The sequence below is a fragment of the Lampetra fluviatilis genome, chromosome 1 (genome assembly GCF_964198595.1).
Source record: "Lampetra fluviatilis chromosome 1, kcLamFluv1.1, whole genome shotgun sequence".
NCBI lineage: Eukaryota > Metazoa > Chordata > Hyperoartia > Petromyzontiformes > Petromyzontidae > Lampetra > Lampetra fluviatilis.
In genome coordinates this window covers 27,537,426-27,553,029 of record NC_136275.1, presented here as the reverse complement: position 1 = coordinate 27,553,029, position 15,604 = coordinate 27,537,426, and the positions used below count along the sequence as shown (strand labels likewise).

General features: G+C 47.4%; 1 protein-coding gene across 1 annotated transcript in view; it reads left to right on the top strand.

The window, feature by feature from the left end:
- LOC144940078 (uncharacterized) overlaps nucleotides 1-15,604 on the top strand; it is a 57,694-nt gene that overhangs the window by 623 nt on the left and 41,467 nt on the right. The gene's annotated exons all lie outside the window — the stretch shown is intronic.

Sequence of the window (15,604 nt, the reverse complement as noted above, 5' to 3'; positions counted from 1 at the left end):
CCTTTGTCAAGAGGGTCCTGCTGCTGCATCGCGGCTTTATACATTTTATAAAAAAAAAATGCTGTTTATTATTACAAGTGGGGAGCGAAACGGAGCAGACGGAGAAAACCCCACGCCTTGCGCGAGGTAGCGAAAACACTATGTCCCCGTAAAGATAGAAACCGATGGCGATTAGTCCACTTGCTGTACCGCCTTCTGTTGGCGAGTCCAGGGGCACGGCACCTCCTGGACGCCCTCGGGTATCAGGAAGGGAGTTTCACAGCAACATGTGTGTGTGCGGCGACCCAACAACACTCGCTGCTGCCTTCACGGTGCTGAGGATTGATCACAGGGCCAGCCACGTGCAGAACTAAACACACCACTGCCCGGCTAAGCATTGGCTGCAGCAGCTGGCAATTACCGGGTGCGTTGGCTTGCGACTGTGTGAGACAGCGCCTTGGAGCCAGCGATTGGTGGATCACGGAGACATTCGTGAATCTCCCAACGGCCTAACGAGATGGCAGTGACAGCGGTGGCGTTGTCTTCTCGTTTTGGTGGTTTAGTTTTTTTTCGGGAACTCCGGTGTCCAACCCACAGCAAGTAGCACGCTCAGTGATCTAATTGGCCACGTAGAGCTGTGTAGCTTAGTGGGCCTTGCCTGATACAATGAAGCAAAACATATTTGATATTATTTAATATATTGAAGCGTCTTGATACAGGGGGGTGTATATTAACCCTGTGTAAATATTTTTTCGCCCTCTCTTGATTTGAATAAAAAATAAAACCAATAATAAGTGAATGCTTCTACGCGGCAAAGGCGAGCAACTACGTTGTTGTGAAAGCTTATCGCTATGGCTGCCATGAACACAACTGCAATGTGCCGTTTTGTCATTTAAACATGCTTCGGCAAATTTGTCGTCATCTCATTCAAAACGGATAATTCTGTAGACGCGAAGTTACATCTATATCTTTTTTATTTTAGGAGTACATAAACAAATCTACGCGTCCGTCAACAGCACTGTGACCGTAATAGGAAAACACAACTATGTAAGAGAGCGACGTTTCAGAGAATAGGTCTCCTTTGACAGCAAGTAAAATTAAAAGAGGGCCATTGCTCGAATCGTCAGCGGTTGTCATTTTTGTCTTTCCTTTTACGGCCACACAGTGTTACTGACGAATGATGGACCGTGCTTTGCGTGGATTGGGGAAAGGCGGAGATTTGTAAATGTAATTTATTGAAACTAAATTAATGCTTATTTGACCAGGTAAGGCCCACTGAGCTATATAGCTTGTTTTCAGAAGCGACCTGGCTACCACAGATGATAGCTCAACCAAGTGGCTCATCATCGTGTGAACATTCAAAGCAGCCAAATACTCTAAACGCGTGATGTCGATTCTGAATTGCGGAGGGAAAACCCGGAGGAGTTGGAGAAACATCCACGCGACCACGGGGAGAGCAATGTAGCAATCTTTCAGAAGCAACCTGGCAATCACAAATGATAGCTCAACCAAGTGGCTTATCATCACGTGGAAATGTAGAGCAGCAGCCAAATGCTTTCAACGCGTGTTTCTAAATGCGGAGCAACAATTGTGAGGACCCGGAGACAAATACACGGGTTTCGGGATCGAACCCACGCCCTCCTGTATACCCGGCGAGGTAGTTAACATCTCGCCAATGTGGCGGCTCTTATATAATATTAGTATTGTTGTTATTCTATTGTGTGTGTGCGTGTACCACTGACAACGCAGCAGCAACAACAGCAGCATCACCGAATCATCCGTTCTGAATAAGGACCGTTGTCCGAAACGTTGGTCGAGGCATACTCTTTAAAGATGTTTACTTCTGTTATTCGACAGTGTTCGTGCCAATTGCGGCTACTTTATTATGACGTGTACCAACAAACGTCACTAACGAAACGAGGTCAAATGTATTTATAAAAGCCGGGATTCATATTTAAACCATGAACAAAGAATACATTAGTACTCATCATAAGCCTTATATATAGGCCTATATCCTGTGCACGTAGGTCGATCTCACGTGCAGTAGTATTTGGAATATCAACTGAACAATGTCTCAATGTAAATGCTGGACGGGTTTTTAAGAGTGCACACCAATTATACAGTTGTAAGATATTCAACACGTCTGAACATTAGTTACGGAGAGCTCTAACGAGGTCAGTCCATCACTATTGCAGCTCATCCTCGTATATACATATATACAACTAATTACAGGTTAAAACTTATATTTTAACTAAGCGCTGCAAGTGAGCGGAAACGTCGAGATTATATTTCCCTCTCAACACCAGATAAAAAAAGACTATTTGTTTTGCCTTAACTTGTTGATCTATTGTCTAAGTGCACTGAAGCAGCGACTTTTTTTTAGAGATATAAGGCACTATTGTGCCGCTGTTTACCCCGAGTAACTTTGCAGAGAGTCTCAGGCGGGCCGGGCACAATGATGTCCCTTAACTCTCCGTGCCATCTGCGACGATGCGAGTCACGAACGTGATCCGCAATGGAGCGGCCGCGTCTCACAACGCGACGGCATTGGCGCAGCCGTCTGTTGCTCACGCACATTGAAGATGTCATTTCGACCGTCCAGATAAAAAACACAAGAAAAACAAACGTATTATTTGGGTCTTTCGGTAAAGTCACGTAGATAGGTTCAAAGAAAATAATAAAAAAACTACAAGTAGTTTTTATATTTACGCGAGCTAACCCAAAACTACGAGTAGTTTTTTGTTATTTTATTTGAACCTATCTACGTAATTTTACCGAAAGACCCAAAGAATATGAATTCCTGCAGTCACGAAAACTTAACTCAAGATTTCAAAATAAACGTGTTATGGTTTTGGGCTGGACACTTCGCTGTAGGTCAGGGATCGTGGAAGGTGGTCAGGACCGAACGATGGAGCCCCCAGGCAAAGGACACGAGACTATTAAAAACTATTAAACTATATTCATAGTAAAATGTGTTTTGGGTTAGATCGCGTAAATATAAACGTGTCGTTAAACCCGCCACCACCCGACACAGCCAATCAGTAATGTTTGTCACTTAAAAAACCGTGACAATTATCTTCTTGGTTCTTTCGGTAAAGTCACGTAGAAGGGAAGTAATACAATAATAAAAATAAAACATAATAACCAAGAAGATGAATCCCTGCAGTCACGAAAGCTTTAAATCGAGACCGTGCCAATTAGTTACTACTTCAGCACACCGGCTGTACGTTGGAGAGTAAATCCACGACATTTACAAATCGAGTACGACGTTACGCTGGTGACTACAACCATCTTCATCACGCGAATTGTGCCGCAATTCTAATTGTGCCGGAGAATATAAGTTTAAATGTTACCACCAGGTAAAGCCGACTGAGCTATATAGCCCCGTTTTTCAGAAGTGATCCTCCTACAAATGATAGCTGAGCGAAGTGGCGTATCACGTGGCAATGTAAAGTATCTAAATACTCTGAACGCGTGATGTTGATTCTAAATGTGGAGAGAGGAACCCCAGAGCACCCGGAGAAAAATCCACGCGATCACGGGGAGAGAGACAGACATCAAACCTCCAAATATGCAGCTGGCGTCACATGGTCGGGATCGAACCCACGACCTCCTTGCATATCATGCGCGGTAGTTAACATTTCGCCACCACGGCGCCCAATGCATGAGAACAAAGCCACCGGGGAGATGGAGCGATGAAATCCGATTGCAGGTGCTCGTAGGTGGATTTGTTTACCATCGCAAACGCTTTGTGAGAGATGGCGACGGCTTTGGAGGGGGCGGGTGGGGGGGGGGCTTCATCAAGCAGTGGATTGATCATTGTAGATGATGATGATAATGATGATGACGACGAACTATCAGAGCCGTCCCCTAGGGTTACGGCGAATCGGGGCGATTGCCCCGGACCCCGTGCTTTGGGGGGGGGGGGGGGCGGCCCACCCAGTGTCAGATGCAATACTTCCGATTAAGTTTGAAGGCGTTGGTGGGGGGGGGTGCGAGCCCTGCGCCCCCTACTCTGCTTACTGTTTACTAAATTGGCTTTCGATGACCCCCTCCCCGCTTCTTACAAAACACCGAAGGAACCTGTTGCTGGTTGTTGCCGTACCTCGGTGATAATTGACGGAGAGATGGAAAGCCCCTCCAATTCGACGGTGGCGTCGGCAGCTGTAGTCTTACAGCGTGTTCACACAATTCTTACTTTGTCATCAGACGCGCGCTCTGCGTAATAGCGCACCTCCGACTGGCACGGTTGGCTACGTACGGTGCGAAAGAAGTTAAAACATGCATACATACTATGCTCTGCCTCCCTAAATACTATCATGATCAAGTGTTTGATTTAAAGATGCATTCCATGAGTAGGTTATGCAACCACACAAGTTCAGTAAGAGCATTTTTACATTTGCATCCTCTCTGGCCATTTCTCAATTTACCTGCTATGAATAAGGGTAATTGTCCGAAACTTTGTGCATGATGTACTTTCCCTTTTTTGAGGCCAATGTGTTAATGACGAATGTGCCGAGTTTTTGTTGTTGTCTAATATTGTGCTTATACACCAAAGCCAACGCAGCAGCAACATTATCATCAAATAATTTGTTTAATAAATACAGCAGTTTTGTGTTCGACTTGAAACAAAACCAATGTACATAAACCAATTTTTTATTATTACTCCGAAGATATTTATTACAATTATATTTACCCAATAAATGTTTCAGAGACCCGTATTATCCCGAAGAGTCGCTTCTCCCATTCACAATAACACTCTGGGCGTTACCCTGGCAGTCTGCAACTGGGCATGGCAGGGTGATGAGCTCTAATTAATACTAATACCCTCTTGGCTCTCTAACTATTTGGTCATGGCTCGCTGATGAGCTCTAATGATGGCAGAACGTATCAGTGTGTTCCATTCTGCCCAATACATGTCATTATATTGACCAATGAGTAACCTTCTTGATACATGCATTTATAATTTATTTGTTGATTATTATCATTTTTGCTGATATAGCATTGCCATTAAGACTCGGACACACCTATTCAGATTACTAGAGGTTGGTATATCTTTAAAATCGATTCTGCAGCTATAGACACCTACCCGCATTGACCATCGTGGTGAAGGATGGTCAAACAACACCCATAACCAATACGGGATGGGGAGGCCTTCATCCAGCAGTGGATTAACAAAGCTATTATTCTTATTATAAACAATATTATTACGTTTAGACGCATGTCTGAAGGTGCAAATAACGTAAAATCGACGAGCAACTAACAGCACTATTGATGACAAAGCAGACAAACGAAAGAAAAAACAAATATATATTTGTTGGTAGCCGAGCGAGATCTTAGGAACCTTGGACAAAATAGAGAAAGGAGCCTATAATTTGGGGTGATTGTATTTTTACATCGCCTATAATTTGCGTCGTAAATATAATTTACAACACTTGCTGCCTATGTTTGATTTTTTTGTTACAATCGAATGAACGTGCGCGCGTATCGCAGCGGAATTGCACACGGGGCGCACACGACGAACCGTGCGTACCCTGTGGGAGGGGAGTTCCACAGTCACGGGAATTCCCGGGAGCGATGGAGCGACGTCGCTCCATCGCTCCAATTTGGTGCGTTGCGCGAAGCACGCAAACCCTCTCTGCTCCGTGAGAAACATTTACACGGCGTGACAACTAAAGCCACGATTATAATGATGATGATGATGTGTGCGTGTTATTCGCCTGTTACAATAACATCCACAAAGGGGACGCCGCGCAAGAAAAGGACGAAGATTCTAGACAGATTTGAGGCTTTCGTGACTGCGGGAATCCATATTCTTTGGTTCTTTCAGTAAAGTCACGTAATTAGAAAAAATAAATAAATAAAAATATATCACGACGTTTCGATCGCAACACAAGCGGTCATCCTCAGGCGGAATAAAACACAATAATGATTATTATCATAATAATTATTATTATTATGATTATTTTGTTTCTTCTGCCTGAGGACGACCGCTTGTGTTGCGATCGAAACGTCGTGATATTTTTATTTATTTTAGTTTCTTTTTCTGCCGACGTGACTTTACCGAAAGAACCAAAGAGTACACTCTGCAGAATCAGAATCTTTATTAGACTGGAGGAAATCAGATGAGCTGTGAAGCGCTTCTTTTTGTTCACAGATGGTCCAATATGGAGTCACATACCTGGGGGAGGTGCAGCAGTAGAGTCACACACCTGCAGGTGCAGCAGTAGAGAGTCACACACCTGCAGGTGCAGCAGTAGAGAGTCACACACCTGCAGGTTGTGCAGCAGTAGAGAGCCACACACCTGCAGGAGGTGCAGCAGTAGAGAGTCACACACCTGCAGGAGGTGCAGCAGTAGAGAGTCACACACCTGCAGGTGGTGCAGCAGTAGAGAGTCACACACCTGCAGGTGCAGCAGTAGAGAGTCACACACCTGCAGGAGGTGCAGCAGTAGAGAGTCACACGCCTGCAGGTGCAGCAGTAGAGATTCACACACCTGCATGTGCAGCAGTAGAGAGTCACACACCTGCAGGTGGTGCAGCAGTAGAGAGTCACCCACCTGCAGGAGGTGCAGCAGTAGAGAGTCACACACCTCCAGGAGGTGCAGCAGTAGAGAGTCACACACCTGCATGAGGTGCAGCAGTAGAGAGTCACACACCTGCAGGTGCAGCAGTAGAGTCACACACCTGCAGGTGCAGCAGTAGAGAGTCACACACCTGCATGTGCAGCAGTAGAGATTCACACACCTGCAGGTGCAGCAGTAGAGAGTCACACACCTGCAGGTGGTGCAGCAGTAGAGAGTCACACACCTGCAGGTGGTGCAGCAGTAGAGAGTCACACACCTGCAGGTGCAGCAGTAGAGAATCACACACCTGCAGGTGCAGCAGTAGAGAGTCACACACCTGGAGGTGGTGCAGCAGTAGAGAGTCACACACCTGGAGGTGCAGCAGTAGGGGGCCACACACCTGGGGGGCCACCACAGTAAATGCGCGATCACCCCAAGTATAATGACGCTCGTGCTAATTAATTTCAGAATCAGTTTCTGATTTTCAAAGGTGTCAACTCCGTCACAGTGGTGCTGAGTGTAAATAAAATTTTGCGTCGGCAGCTGTGCATATATAGCAATGTGTATATATGTAACAGCGACATGTTATTACGTGAGCTATGAAGAAGGGCCGTTTACCGAAACGTCGCCTATTCTATTGAAGGCAGTGCTATATTTGACGAATGTGTTGAGTTGAGTGTAGTTGTCCGTGTATACGCACCACTGCCAACGTAACAGCAAGAGAATAATTCATCGTCGCACCAGGCTGAGAGCACGGAACGCATGGACAGCAACCACTCGTTGGAGAAGTAGTTAACATTGCACGAGAGTGGCTGACGTTTCGGGCAACTGCCCTTTGTAAATGCTGCCATCGGCTGAAACGTAATACGAAATTAATATATGGCCATTTTAAATATGAGAAGGTGGCGAAATTTCTCAACTGGCGTGTACATAGATTCATAATAATAAAAAAAGAACAACTTAAATGTATACGTACAGGATGACGGCACTTAAAGACGAGACGCAACCAGCCAATGTTGCTTATAGAAGCGAGCGCGTTTCATCCGTGCGTGCATTGCCTGCCACGGCTCATCGAGACGTGGTTCACTGGTGGAACAAGATACACGTGCATTCGAGAACACACGCAGGCGCAATGCATCGCTTGGCAATAATAGTTTGTAAAGTGGTGCATTTCGTCCATAGATCCCAATGCGCCCTGTGTATGGAATGCCAGGAAATAAAGAGAACCTGCAGGGCATATGGCAGGGGATGAAGGCCAATTTACCCACTCACTCACCAACTCCCCTACTCACTTGCTCACCAACTCTCTCACCCACCCATCAACTCCTTACTCACCTACTCATCCACTCACCCACTCATTCACCCACCCACCATCTCCCTTACTCACTTAATAATCCACTCACTCACTCACCCACCCACCAACTCCCCTACTCATCCACTCACCCACTCACTCACCAACTCCCCTACTCACTTACTCACCAACTCTCTCACCCACCCATCAACTCCTTACTCACCTACTCATCCACTCACTCACTCACCCACCCACCAACTCCCCTACTCATCCACTCATCCACTCACCCACTCACTCACCCACCTACCCACCAACTCCACGACTCATCTACTCAGGCACTCAACAACTCACTCGATCACCCACCCACCAACTCCCCTACTCACCTACTCATTAACACACACCAACCACATACCCACCCACCAACTCCCATACTCACCTACTCATCCACTCAAAGACAAATATCCCCCGTAAAGCCTTCACAGACTGTTGGGGCAAGTGCTGTTAGCGAGTACCTATGAAGGCTGGAACGGCACCGTAGGGGTGGGTGGTCAGCACCACGCCCGGCCACCTTTGTCTCCCCAGTGGCGATGTTTACACATCGCACCAGGACCTCGAGGAGGCCCCAGAACCGGTTCAGATAATCGTCACCGTTGTTGGTCATGAGTGGGAATCGAACTCGGGTACCTGGTAGCGCATCGTAGCACTAACCGCTACACTACCGCTCCCCGTCTCATCCACTCACCCAATCACGAACTCACCCACTCAGCTACGCGCGCACCCACCCACTCACCGACTCACGCACTCACCCACTCACCCACTCATGCACTCGCCCACTCGCTCAGACCCTGCAGGGTCAACGGACATAACTAGATGGGGAGTATTGACCAATTTAAAGAGGGTAGTTTTCAACACAGACGTAACGATATCTAACGACTCTGATTGCCCTCATTAGCAAACGTGAAACGTCGTCCCAACGCAAGGGAGCTGCACACAGTGGCACAAAGTCCGCACACCGCACGGGCAGAGCCCTTGGCCTCGGAGTCCTTAGAAGAAGGCGATCGGAAGATCTCAGGGACCCCGCTTGGGGTGCAAATGGATCCCTTCCTGTGAATGTCGCGGGCTGCTAACCCATTGAGTGCCCTGGAGATCAGCAGCAGCAGCAGGCTGATCGCATAGCCTGGGAAGGACTCATCATCGCCAGATGAGGGGGGGGGGCGGTGGAGATCAACTCGTGTATAGATGCTGCTGCTCCATCCTTACTTCGCATGACCCGAGAGAGGAGAGAGAGATTGTGACGGCTTTGCGATGCCTTCATCGAGCAGTGGGTTGATCATGCCTGCCGCTGCTGCAGCAGCTGCAGATGATGATAATGATGATGTATGTTGAGTTTCTTTCGCACCGCACGTAGCCAACCATCCGCGCAAATCGAAGTTCGTCGTAATACGCATCAAATCTTCGCCGCTCAATACAATCTCCGCGTCTGTTCGTATTTTCTCTGTCTCTCTCTCCCTTTCACTCTTTCACGCGGGCGCGCGAAGTTTTCATCACGTCTCGCGGTTCTAATCACGGGTGGTCGAAGCAAACGCTTGCGCGTAACATTCGCGCGGCGAGCAATCTGCTGGGATTGTGCCAGTGGTGCGAATTTCTCCTCTCCGCTCCAACAACAACAACAACCACAACAATCCCGTGTCCGAGACTACGCGCGCACCACAGCGGCGCACGCTGAACTGGTAAACTAATTGGCACGTGTTTTGTTTACGTGACAAACCTTGCTAATTCGGCTGTGCCGGGTGGTGGCGGGTTTAACGACACATTTATATTTACGCGATGTAACCCCCGTCCACCGCCAACCGCAACCAAACAACGTCTTTATTATGGATGTAAAATAAATATAATGATAATCAAATTAATCAGAATCAGGAGTGTTTCGAGCAGTGGTTCTGAACATTTCCTGCAGCCTGCAACTCCTTCGGTTCTCAGAAAGGGCATCTCGCCTGCACCCCAGCTGAAGAGCCGCTGGTTTAGATTACTTGGCTACGGCTGTCAATGTCCACGTGATAAGGCAACTTCGTAGAGCTCTCATTTGTCATAGCCAGGTCGCTTCTGAAAAAGAGCTGCGTAGCTCAGTGGGCATTACCTGGTAAAATAAAAAAAAGTTATAGTTTTAAAATGTTTTTCCCGAGTAAAGGCCGTTAATCAGCTGAGAAGCTCTTTTCCAAAGGGACGACTTGCCCGGCAGACAACTTAGCAATGATCTGACGTCGCTGAGGACACGTCTGGTGAGCGTGCCACGCGGCTGAGATGTGAAATCAAAACAAGATTGTGACCTTGGCTGTTGTTGTTTGGGTGATACTGCGATGGTAGGTGATGCACCGGGCAGAAATAACTCTCTCTCTCACACACACAATCATTTCACACATGAGTCATTTAACAACAATAGCGTGGTCTTGCAATAAAAAAAACCCTAGAATTTATTTGAAGAATAAAACAATGGGGAAGAGGTGGGGGCAATATTTCGGGCAATGGCCTGTTTTCGTAGCGCATGCAAAGACCAGTAAGATGATCTGACATACGTGGGTGTGATCTCGCTTTTACCACTGAACTCTGAGAGAGGATCATCGTCCGAAACGTTAGGTTTGGTATATACTGCATAGCGTATATTGTTTTGTAATAAGGCAGCGTTAATGATGAACGAGTTTGGATTTGTTGTTGTTGTTACATTGCACTCAATGCTTCATTGGCGTAGGCGACGTTAAAACAAAACAACGTTTAAGCCTCGGGACCGGTTATTTCTGAGCTGATGAAGATACATTCGCCAAATAGCATTGGCAGTGGCCATTATCAGACGCGTTCCGTTAATTTATAGCCACGAGTATGCATGCAGTTTGTGCGTATCCGCGCGAACATATATAGCTACTGGATGTGCACGTATGTATTAAACTTGCCCCCGACAGGCTGTTAAAGGTTACACGGGCGATCTTCGTCTTTGTATTATTATTTGCGTATGTACGCTTGTACCATGCAGGCCTTATATTGCATTACTGAATATTACGCGGGGGGTTATTGGTAGAACATTCGTATAGTCAATGTCATATTTGTAGTGGGCCAGTGAGAAAATGTGTGTACGCTTCGCCATGTACATGTGCGTGTGCATGTTTAGGTGCGGTGGTGTAGCGGTTAGCGCCACGCTGCGCTACGAACCCGGTCACCCGAGTTCGATTCCCGCTCACGGCCAGCACCGGTGACGATTGCCTGAACCGGTCCTAGGCCTCCCCTAGGTAGACTCGGCCTCAAATGAGTACCTGGCGCGGTGTGTAAACATCGTCACTGGGGAGACAAAGGCGGCCGGGCCTGGTGTTGGGTTACCTGTTCCCTCTTGTGCCGTGCCAGCAGCTTTCATCATAGGTGCTGCTCGCTAGGAGGACTTGCCCCAACAGTCTCTTCAGGATGTACGGAGTATCTTTAACTTGTTTTACCTATGTGCGTATGTACTACGTACAGCGCGTGCATTATGGAGCGTTGTGTGTATATGCATCCGTGCGTGGATTGTGTACAGTTTGTGTACACTGTGAATACAATGTTGAGATGTCGCGACAGTCAACGAAAAGTTTTCCCCAACTATTTTTAATTTTCACTGTCGTGTATTCCTTTCTCGGCTGCCCGATGTTTGTTTCTGTGTTGCCGTACGAGAGTCGCCCTCTCTCGAAGCGCCTTTTGGCGTGTGCCATTGAACGCGCGCCGTGGATCCGGCGAGTCTCGATCTACCCCGTGACTCGCTCGACCTTCGGCGGCGGCGACTGCGTGAATTCACTCGGCGCGCGGCCACGCGGTCGGACGTGTGGCATCGTTGTGCTGTTTGTGTGCTGTGTGTGTGCTGTGTGTGTGTGTACTGTGTGTGTGTACTGTGTGTGTGTGTACTGTGTGTGTGCTGTGTGTGTGCCGTGTGCTGTGTGTGTGTACTGTGTGTGTGCCGTGTGCTGTGTGTGTACTGTGTGTGTGCTTTGTGTGTACTATGTGTGTACTGTGTATGAGCTCTGTGTGCACTGTGTGTGTGTACTGTGTGTGTGCTGTGTGTGTACTGTGTGTGTGCCGTATGCTGTGTGTACTGTGTGTGTACTGTGTGTGTGTACTGTGTGTGTGTACTGTGTGTGTGCTACGTGTGTACTGTGTGTGTGCTTTGTGTGTACTATTTGTGTACTGTGTATGTGATGTGTGTGCACTGTGTGTGTGTACTGTGTTTGTGATGTGTGTGTACTGTGTGTGTGTACTGTGTGTGTGATGTGTGTGTGTGTACTGTGTGTGTACTGTGTGTGTGTACTGTGTGTGTACTGTGTGTGTGTACTGTATGTGTACTGCGTGTGTACTGTGTGTGTGCCGTGTGCTATGTGTGTACTGTGTGTGTACTGTTTGTGGATTGTGTGCGTGTGCTGTGTGTGCACTGTGTGTACTGTGTGTGTTTACTGTGTGTGTACTGTGTGTGTGCACTGTGTGTGTGCACTGTGTGTGTGCCGTGTGCTGTGTGTGTACTGTGTGTGTGTACTGTGTGTGTACTGTGTGTGTACTGTTTGTGGATTGTGTGCGTGTGCTGTGTGTGCACTGTGTGTACTGTGTGTGTTTACTGTGTGTGCACTGTGTGTGTGCACTGTGTGTGTGTTCTGTGTGTGCCGTGTGCTGTGTGTGTACTGTGTGTGTACTGTGTGTGTGTACTGTGTGTGTACTGTGTGTGTGTACTGTGTGTGTGTGCTGCGTGTGTACCGTGTGTGGGCTTTGTGTGTACTATTTGTGTACTGTGTATGTGCTGTGTGTGCTATAAACAATAAAAACATAATTGCGATGCTATGTAAATAAAAAAGATCAATTTGCTAAACCTTGGCCATAATATCTGGACTTGTCTTCATCTAACAATGCATAGATTTCTGTTCATATGATTGTGGTTATGGTTGGACTTTATTAATCCCTAATCTCTGCCATTATATACAATGAAACAAGAAAAGGTAAAAAAAACAGAGCAATATAATAAAATACACTATTAGACATTATTGTAAAAAAGAGTCCATCCCATGTGTTAATGATTTTTTTTATTTTAGGCAGGAAACTTGTTTTTTAATTTCGATTTTTTTCTGGGGGGGGGGCAGACCCCCTGGAAGATTTGGTCCCCCCCAATGTTGACGCCATGGCTACGGCCTTGGTGTGTACTGTGTGTACTGTGCGTGTTTACTGTGTGTATACTGTGTGTACTGCGTGTGCACTGTGCATGCACTCTGTGCGTATTGCGTGTGTGTACTGCGTGTGCACTGTGTGCACTGTGTATTGCGTATGCACTATGTGCGTACTGTGTGTGCACTGTGTGTACTGTGTGCACTGTGTGTATTGTGTTTGCACTGTGTACTGTGTGTGTACTGTGTGCACTGTGTGTGTACTGTGTGTATCGTGTGTGCACTGTGTGTGTGTACTGTGTGTGTACTGTGTGTGTGCTGTGTGTGTGCCGTGTGTGTACTGTGTGTGTGCTGTGTGTGTGCTGCGTGTGTACTGTGTGTATACTGTGTGTGTGCTGTGTGTGCTGTGTGTGTACTGTGTGTGTGCTGTGTGTGTGCTGCGTGTGCACTGTGTGTATACTGTGTGTGTACTGTGTGTGTGTGTTGTGTGTGTGCTGCGTGTGCACTGTGTGTATACTGTGTGTATACTGTGTGTGTACTGACAGGTAGTTGTCTCCTCGTGCGGTTTCGCTTTTTGTGCGCCTTACATCACTGCAGCACTTACATCGCTGCAGCGCTTACAGTACGTGCGGGGTTCACAAGTTTCTCTCTCCATAGTTCCCGCTGCCAGGGCCGGCTTGAAGTCACGTGGGGTTACGGCGTACAAATTGCCACCACACGAGTACGAAGATGCGCCTTCCCAGAATAATCCCGCATCGCTCCATCTCCCTTTCACTCTCCGCGTGCTCCAATTATTTTCTCAAAGACTTGGGCGACCGCGGCCTTCCTTCTGCCAGTGAGCTCCCTCCGTGACGTTTACTCCAGAACTTCGCATCGGATACGGCTCCTGCAAGTTGCCTCCGATCCTTCAAATTACTTCTGTAACTTGATTCGCTCTCTTCCCCGTCTTCTCGTCGTACCTATTGTGTTCCCCAGTAGTCAAAACAACATTCATGTTCAGTCTCCTGTTTTATCATTACATGTCTAAGAAATCTAACCATGCCTTGCTATAATCATTCTGATTCTCTGGGTGTGTGTGTCCGCTGCTGCTATCCACGGTATATTCATGCCACCACTCATCTTGTGGCTGTCCGTGAAATGTTTAACATCCTCATTCTAAAAAAAATACATTTCTGTTGCTGCTCGTTCGCTCTGTATGATCTTTGTGATTTCCAGTATTCCTAGAGACCCATAGACTCACATAGAGACCCATCGACTCACATGGAGACCATAGACTCACATAGAGACCAGCGACTCACATAGAGACCCATAGACTCACATAGAGACCCATAGACTCACATAGAGACCCAGACTTACAAAGAGACTCACAGCTTTCACATCCAAGTAGAAGAAACCTGGACATGCAACCCTGCAGTGTTATAATTCTCGAAAAATTTCTTAATTTTCAATATAGATGCCATTTTCTGATCCTATGACCCTATATCACTGTAATCACATGGAAAGGTTTATAAACAATCGGTAGACCAAATAACGCGAGGGCGATATTACTCCGCGTATGTGTACATGTGCGCGTACATGTGTGTGTGTACATGTGCGCATTTGTGTACATGTGTGTGTGCACATGTGCGTATTTGTGTACATGTGTGTGTACATGTGTGTATGTGTGTACATGTGTGTATGTGTGTACATGTGTGTATGTGTGTACATGTGCGCGTACATGTGCGTATGTGTGTACATGTGTGTGTGTACATGTGCGTATTTGTGTACATGTGCGTGTACATGTGCGTATGTGTGTACATGTGTGTATGTGTGTACATGTGTGTGTACATGTGCGTATGTGTGTACATGTGTGTATGTGTGTACATGTGTGTGTACATGTGCGTATGTGTGTACATGTGTACGCTCGTTCGTGAATGCACTCATCCATGCGTCAACTTGATTGACACCAGGCGAGATGCAGCTAATTGATCGCGGCTGGAGATGGAGTGGCTTTTTTTCAAATGGAGACCTGGATCACAAATACATGTGTAATGCGGGCGTAAGCGACCTTCCGGATGTGACGTCACGGGGGGTGGAGTCATGTGACGTGGGTGGAAGGTTCGGGTCCTTAAGCGGGTAAACCGGAAGGGGAAGTCAGTCGGGGTGTGAGCGGAAAGGAGTGAGGCCACGCGGGCGGGTGAGAAGAGGGGGGGGCACCGACGGCTATCGGGAGCCAACCCCGAAGACAAGAGGAAGCTGCGGAGTGGTGTGCAGCTGCAGAGGAGACAGCCAGAAGGGCTGCGTGTTAGAGGCAGCGGTGTGGCTGCCAGGAGGAGCTGCGGAGAGAGAGAGAGACAGCACGAGGCTGCCAGGAGGTGGAGAGAGAGGAGTTGCAGCGAGTACAGCCAAGGGGGGCTGTGTGAGAGAAACAGCAGCGGGGCTGCTGTTGTGGATCGGGCCGACATTGGAGTCAGCACCGTGGAGAAGCTACAGAGTAAAGACAGCCGTGTGGGTGTACAGCACGAACCGAATAAAGGACACTGAGCCAGACATCGTGGTCCAGTCGTTTATTACACTGGTGTCGGAAGTGCAACGGCATGTCGAAACAAGTGAGGAAGAAAGTTAATCCGGCG